Source organism: Papaver somniferum, chromosome 5 (genome assembly GCF_003573695.1).
Source record: "Papaver somniferum cultivar HN1 chromosome 5, ASM357369v1, whole genome shotgun sequence".
NCBI lineage: Eukaryota > Viridiplantae > Streptophyta > Magnoliopsida > Ranunculales > Papaveraceae > Papaver > Papaver somniferum.
The window spans coordinates 163216763-163223922 of record NC_039362.1 but is presented as its reverse complement, the minus strand read 5'-3'; positions in this window follow the sequence as shown (position 1 = coordinate 163223922).

Sequence of the window (7160 nt, the reverse complement as noted above, 5' to 3'; positions counted from 1 at the left end):
GCTCGAAGAGCTCATTCTCTTGTTTCAAAAAGACTTCTGATCTAAGATTAGATCTTGATTTTCTAGCTTTATACCGTATCTTCCTCTGTTTAGTATGAAGACATTCCTTTTGAAAATTCCCACTTTGTTTGCACAAGAAGCAAACACCAGAAGTACTACGTTTTCTGAGATTGGATCCTTCATATCTCTTTATTCTTACCTTCTCGTTACTTGAAACATTCAAACCAAATGATGAATTTTCAAAGCAATTGAGTCTCTCTCTCAATTTCTGATTTTCTTCTTTTAACACCCTAATCTCATCTTGACAAGAACGAATATCAAAGATGAGTTTAGATACTTGTACTCTTTCAGAGCATTGAGTAACCTCGATTTTCTTCAGACGCTTGTTAAATATCTCTTTATCATTCAGAAAACTCTGTTTGAGTTGATCAAGCGGTGACTTTATTTCAGCAATGTCAGATTTAAGAAGGTGAGTTCTTTTATCTTTACACAGAAATAATTTTTTAAAAATCAAAGGAGTAAACTCTTCTTGAGTATCTACGTTTGAAAGGGTTTCAAAATCATAGATTTCTGCAATGGTTGCAACATGATCTATCTCATCAACTTGATTATTCTCATTAGGGCAATAATCAAGAGTGGCAGTATAAGCATTTCTTTTCCACTGTGTGTCCTTGGTTGGACAATCCGGAGAGATATGGCCAAAGCCTCTGCACTTGTAACATTGAGGAATAACATAATCATCATCCCAGGTGTCTTCACGTTTATGTGGAGGAACATTTTTATTTTTTGACACATGTGCTCCTCTTTTTCGATGTCTTAACAGTTTTTTGAGACGTTGAGTAATAAGAGACAAGTGATGGTTTAGTTCTCCTTCATCATCAATAATATGTTCCTCCTGATCATCGGATTCTTCCGAGTATTGAGTCGAAACTCTTTTATGGCTTTATAGCCAGATTGTCCTTTTGTTTAGACAAACTTTCTTGATCAAATATCTTTAGTTTTCCAACTAAGGAACTTCTAGATAGAGATGAAAGATCATTAGCTTCAATGATTGCATGTTTTTTGGAATCGTATTTAGATGGCAACGATTTGAGAATCTTGCATACTATATCCTTTTCAGAAATAGTCTTTCCTAACGAGAAATAAGCATTAATTATCTCAGAGAGTTTAATGTGAAACTCCTCAAAAGTGTCGTTGTCATTCATTCGAAGGTTTTCCCACTCAGAAGTGAGGGTTTTAAGTCTAGCTTCTTTTTCTGTAGAATTTCCTTCGAATACGATCTGAAGATTATCCCAAGCTTCTTTCGAAGTATGACATGTTGACACATGATGTTGTAAATCACGACTTACAGCATGAATAATAGCATTCAAACCATCTGAATTCTGCTTTGGAAGTGCCTTTTCTTCGTTCAAAAACTTTCTAAGTGTTTGAGCTCAGTTTCAGAATTTTCTCTATTTGGAAGAGTATAACCATCGACGACTAATAACCAAGTATTAAAGTCTCGTGATTGAAGAAAAGATATCATAGCAGATTTCCACCATAGATAGTTTGTTCCATAAAATCTTGGAGGTACGTTAATTGAAGTCGATTCATCAGAACTCGAGTTCATTCTTATAGGTTGGATCGCATCAAACACAGATTGTAGATATTTTCGTGTTTGCCTGCTCTGATACCAATTGAAAAGGCGAGGGTACCAAATATACCTCAAGCTAAACTTTTCCTACCTACAAGTCATTTCTCCGAAAGTGATTGTCTATGGACTGAGTCGAGACAATACAACCAATCGGTTCACACTTCGTGTGATCGTCTATGGATACGAGATCGAGATAATACAACAACGAAGTATGTTTACTTGATACAAAGGTTCGGACTTAACCAAACAAAATAGGATTGCTTATCAAGTAAATAGGAATTAACGTTTGTGTAATTTACTTTAATTATAATAAAACAATTATAATGCGGAATATAAAAGTAAATGACACAGCAAGATTTTGTTAAAGAGGAAACCGCAAATGGTGAAAACCCCGGGACCTAGTCCATAATTGAATACTCTCAGGATTAAGCCGCTACACAAAATTACACTAACTTCGTATAGTTGAGACCAAGTAACTAAACCTATAGTTCACCTAGGTCCTTCTGTATTCCCACGCCTCCAACTTATAAATAAGTCACGTACTTGGAACAATTCCTTTGGTTCGTATTCCAAACAGTAAAGGAACAAAAAATATGTTTGGTATAAACTATATTCAACCAAGTGATATGAGTCGGACAAAGGCTCTTCCGTTTATCTCAACATAAAATCCTTCGTCGGGTCCTTAGATCTATCTTATATTCAATCACCAAAAGGTAATCGATTAAGATTAAGCCAACAACACCTTTAATCCGAAGAACTGTGTTGATGCCGATCTACTCAATTAATCAATCCTATCTACCACAAGGATAAACCGATTATTAATTGGATCCTCTTTTATCGAAACAAGTATTGTGCAAACCAAAGATTATAAAACCCAAGTCAGATCTTCAATATCTTCTTTGTCTTCAAATCTTCTTAAATCTTCAATAAACACCTGCACACAATCACTTGAATCTCTTGTGATCAATCATGCACATAACTGAGTCTGTTAACAATGGATTATCACAAGATCGTCTTTAGAACTAACAACAGTCTAAAGATCCCTGTCGAAACTCTGAACTAGTTTGAGTGAATCTTATATATCAGAAGAGAAGATTCTCAAGAATAAACAAACTAGGTGAAATCAGATTTCAACCACCGTTGGTCAATCAAATCAATTGAAAACAAAAGATAAACCGCAATTATCTAGTTTCCTACCAACGGGTCGCGCTAGAGTTTCTCAATCCCAAATAAGACTTTAAACTGAGCGACTGATGAGTGCCAAATATTGTATATATTTATCCCTTTTTGTTGGCATTTAACTCATCTTTTGTGCATTAATTCTACATTTTATCCCATATTCTGTATTTTCATTGTTTTCAAGAATAAATATTTTTCTTACTTAATTTTGCATTTTTAGGTAATAAATAAAGTCGGATGACTTGCGGAGCAGAAAAGAGCAGAAAAGTAGTGAAAAGCCGGGAGGAATTACACAAGGAAGCCGCGAAGAATGTTGTGCACAAGACCTAAAGGCTAGAAATGGGCTCAAGAAGGAAGAATTGTTCTTAAAGAAGATATGGGCTTGGCATACCCGAGGCCCAAAACCCTTACCCAAACCCATTTTCTATATCCATACCCGCCTCCATTCTCAGCCGTTAGATCGGATCCATCTCATCATCCAATGGTCGCTTCTTCTTCGTTCATCAAAATCTGAAGTCCCTGAAAAACACCATAGTACCTAAATTCCAAGCCTTCAGATTAGATCACATTTAGATCCTACGGTCGCTTCTTTGCCTGCGCATCAAACCTCGATACTTCCGCTTAACACTACAACACCTAACTCCATCTGGTGTCGTCAATTTTGTTGTATCTCATAATCCAACGGTCTCCACATACCTCTCCATCGTAGCCGTTCGATTCAATCTATATGGGATCATCCAACGCTCTTTACTTGCTGTTCATCAAAACTCGCTACACCCGCTTCATACCGTAGAACCCGATACCCTATACCCAAACAAACACTTCCTTTCTCCCAAAACAGTCGAGCTTCTTCCCCTTCTCCCAAAATCAGTTGCAGAACCACCACCACCTCCATGCCCTGTCTCTGCAAACTGTCACTACCTCGCCTTCTCCACCACCATCACTTCTTCCCCGACCGTAGCAGATACCACCATCACGTCCCCTTCTTCTCTAGCCATCTATTACATCAACTTCTCAACCCGACAACCCTAGTTTAGAAGTTGATGAAATAGGTGAGGTTAGAGACAGAAATTGAAGCATGAGAGAGGAGCAGGAAGGTCAGAAAAAGCATGGGTCGAGCACAGGGGAGACAAATTCAGAGAATCAGTGAGTTTAATTTCGAATTTAAAAATTAGGGTTTGCAAAATTGGGGATTTTCAATTTAGGGTTTTGTTGTAAACTATAAATAGGAACTGATGTAGGATGTTAAAAGGGGTTCTTGGGTCATCCGAGTTACCCCCTAATTGGGTTAATTTCATGTTTAATTTCAATTTCCATTTCAAATCAATTTAGGGTCCTTCAATTTTAATTTTTAGGGTTTACTGTTACTGTTAATTTTGTGATGTTTGATACTTTAATCATGTTATGTTAATCACCATGTTTGTTATGTTCTAATCCACCACTAGGGTGAGAAGACCATTGAACCATGTTGGTTAGCCATTTGGGTTTCATCCTGTTGAGCTCAAAACACTTAGGTTAGTGACATTCCAAGGGTTCACTGGCTTGTGATTAGTGGTGCTTTAAACAGACCATTAATGCTAGGGGTCAGTGATAGTCTGAGGGATTAACAAAGCCATATTAGTTAGAGGCCTAGAACCTAATTGACCTGTGATTGTTTATGCTTTAATCAGATAGGCAATGCTAGGGGTTAATCCAAGGACTTTAGGTAGTTAACTAGACACATGACAAGGTTAACCTAGGTGAACTATCTAGGTGAAGGGAATTCTCATCCATCTCCATACACTTCATTCCCATCCACAATTTCTCTCCCATGTTCTGTTTTGGTTACGTTTTTCTTATCCTTTGCCACTGATTTTTCTTTACTTCACTGCCTCTGGCTCCATGCCATTGTTTTCACAGTTATTCCTTGGTTCACTATCTCACTGCCACTTAGTTACTTGTTTAGATAACTTTAGCTTAGGAAGATTTCAGCTTACTCACACCTTGTCTCTGTGGATCGACCCTGCTTGCCCTGTTCTATACACTAGACCCTGTGCACTTGCAGGTATAATGTTTGTGACTCTTTTAGAGAGCCACCAAGTTTTTGGCGCCGCTGCCGGGGATCGATTCAACCAAGTGATATGAGTCGGACAAAGGCTCTTCCGTTTATCTCAACATAAAATCCTTCGTCGGGTCCTTAGATCTATCTTATATTCAATCACCAAAAGGTAATCGATTAAGATTAAGCCAACAACACCTTTAATCCGAAGAACTGTGTTGATGCCGATCTACTCAATTAATCAATCCTATCTACCACAAGGATAAACCGATTATTAATTGGATCCTCTTTTATCGAAACAAGTATTGTGCAAACCAAAGATTATAAAACCCAAGTCAGATCTTCAATATCTTCTTTGTCTTCAAATCTTCTTAAATCTTCAATAAACACCTGCACACAATCACTTGAATCTCTTGTGATCAATCATGCACATAACTGAGTCTGTTAACAATGGATTATCACAAGATCGTCTTTAGAACTAACAACAGTCTAAAGATCCCTGTCGAAACTCTGAACTAGTTTGAGTGAATCTTATATATCAGAAGAGAAGATTCTCAAGAATAAACAAACTAGGTGAAATCAGATTTCAACCACCGTTGGTCAATCAAATCAATTGAAAACAAAAGATAAACCGCAATTATCTAGTTTCCTACCAACGGGTCGCGCTAGAGTTTCTCAATCCCAAATAAGACTTTAAACTGAGCGACCGTAAGAGATTTCGCGTAATTAGGTTACTCTCCTCTCCGAATAGGCGGCTACACCAGTAACAACAACAAAAGAGTAAATTTGTTGTTGCGAAGGATTAGTTTGCTAGAAAGGAAAACTTCGAGTATTATAAACAAGGAAGTTTGGACACCAAGGAATTTCCAAAACCGAAAATATTCTCAAGATATTCATTAAAGCACAAATTCGGTTTCGATAATTACTGGAAATGCTCTGTCCAAAAATAACGATCGAAATCTCTCGGAAAATCTAATTAGTAAATGCACATTACTAATTCTGTAATTTCCCTACAAAATGAAATTAATAACCTTAATTAAAAGATTCTTAGCTTACTTATGTTTCGATCCTGGGATTCTCTTCACTTAGCCGTTAAGGAATATCTTTGAACAGTTAGAGAAATAAACATTCACAACACGTGTTCAAAGTTTGTCGACATCTTAACTTTGTAAGTTCTCTTTGACACTTAAAACCTTGAAACCGATTTGCCACACTTCCAAAAAAATTTAGAATTGGTTCATCTGCCTTTCAAGAACTATGTGATTGATCAAACCAACATTCAATCATAATCATGGGTTTACGGTTCTACCAAACAAGTTTCGGTTCCACCTCCATGTGAGTACTGTGCATAGTCACACTAGCTTTCCAAAAATTCGGTTAACTAGGTACTAGGATCGGTTCCCCATATATATATGGTATCTAACTTATATTTGTTGCACATGTCCATATGATCGGTTCCCCTTTGCCTAAAAACGTGTTGCACATGTCCATAGGATCGATTTCCCTTTCTGCTATAAACCTTGCTGCACCCCATACAAGGATCGGTTCCCTTTGATGTACTGCACCCCTTACAAGAATCGGTTCCCCTTTTCCTTTTAATTGGTCAGACATACAAAATACGATCATACCACAGGTGATTACTTAATATCGGTTTTACGAATAAAAGTTATACCAATACATAAGTCAGGCCTTTGTGAATAGCTCTACCAAGAACACAACAAGTTGTGAGAGGTTATACTCTATCACACATATTGGTTGTTCATAAGATATGCAATGAATAACAAAACCAATAGCACCTGGAAATTTCCTTTTCGATCCACAGACAAGTTTATGAACTTACTTCCGTAGAACACATGTAAACATTATTCCCTAGGATGTAATCCTCACCTCATACCCATACATAATCATAATAGAATTCAAATGATTATGGCGATGTATTATGTACAAAGTTTAATGGTTAAGCAATAAACCTCGTATTGTATTCCTTAATACCATGTCTATCTAGAGTTCGCATATGCTTCGCAGTTATGTTTTCAATATGCACGACTTGAAAGATACGTTAGGGAATGAAACAGTTCAAGTAAAATATCACTAACCTCAAGTAGAAGGATGATTGTTGTCGTTGTAGATCCTTGCTTCTTCACATCTTCAAGACTTCGCAATACTTGTCATGTCTCATATCCTAATAATTTCAGGCTAACCTTTATGAAGTTGACTCTAATACATAATCAAGCGACTTTTAACATGAGTTTTGATTCACTAAAATATGACAATCAAACTTGACATACCAATGCTTCTTGGGTTCAACCG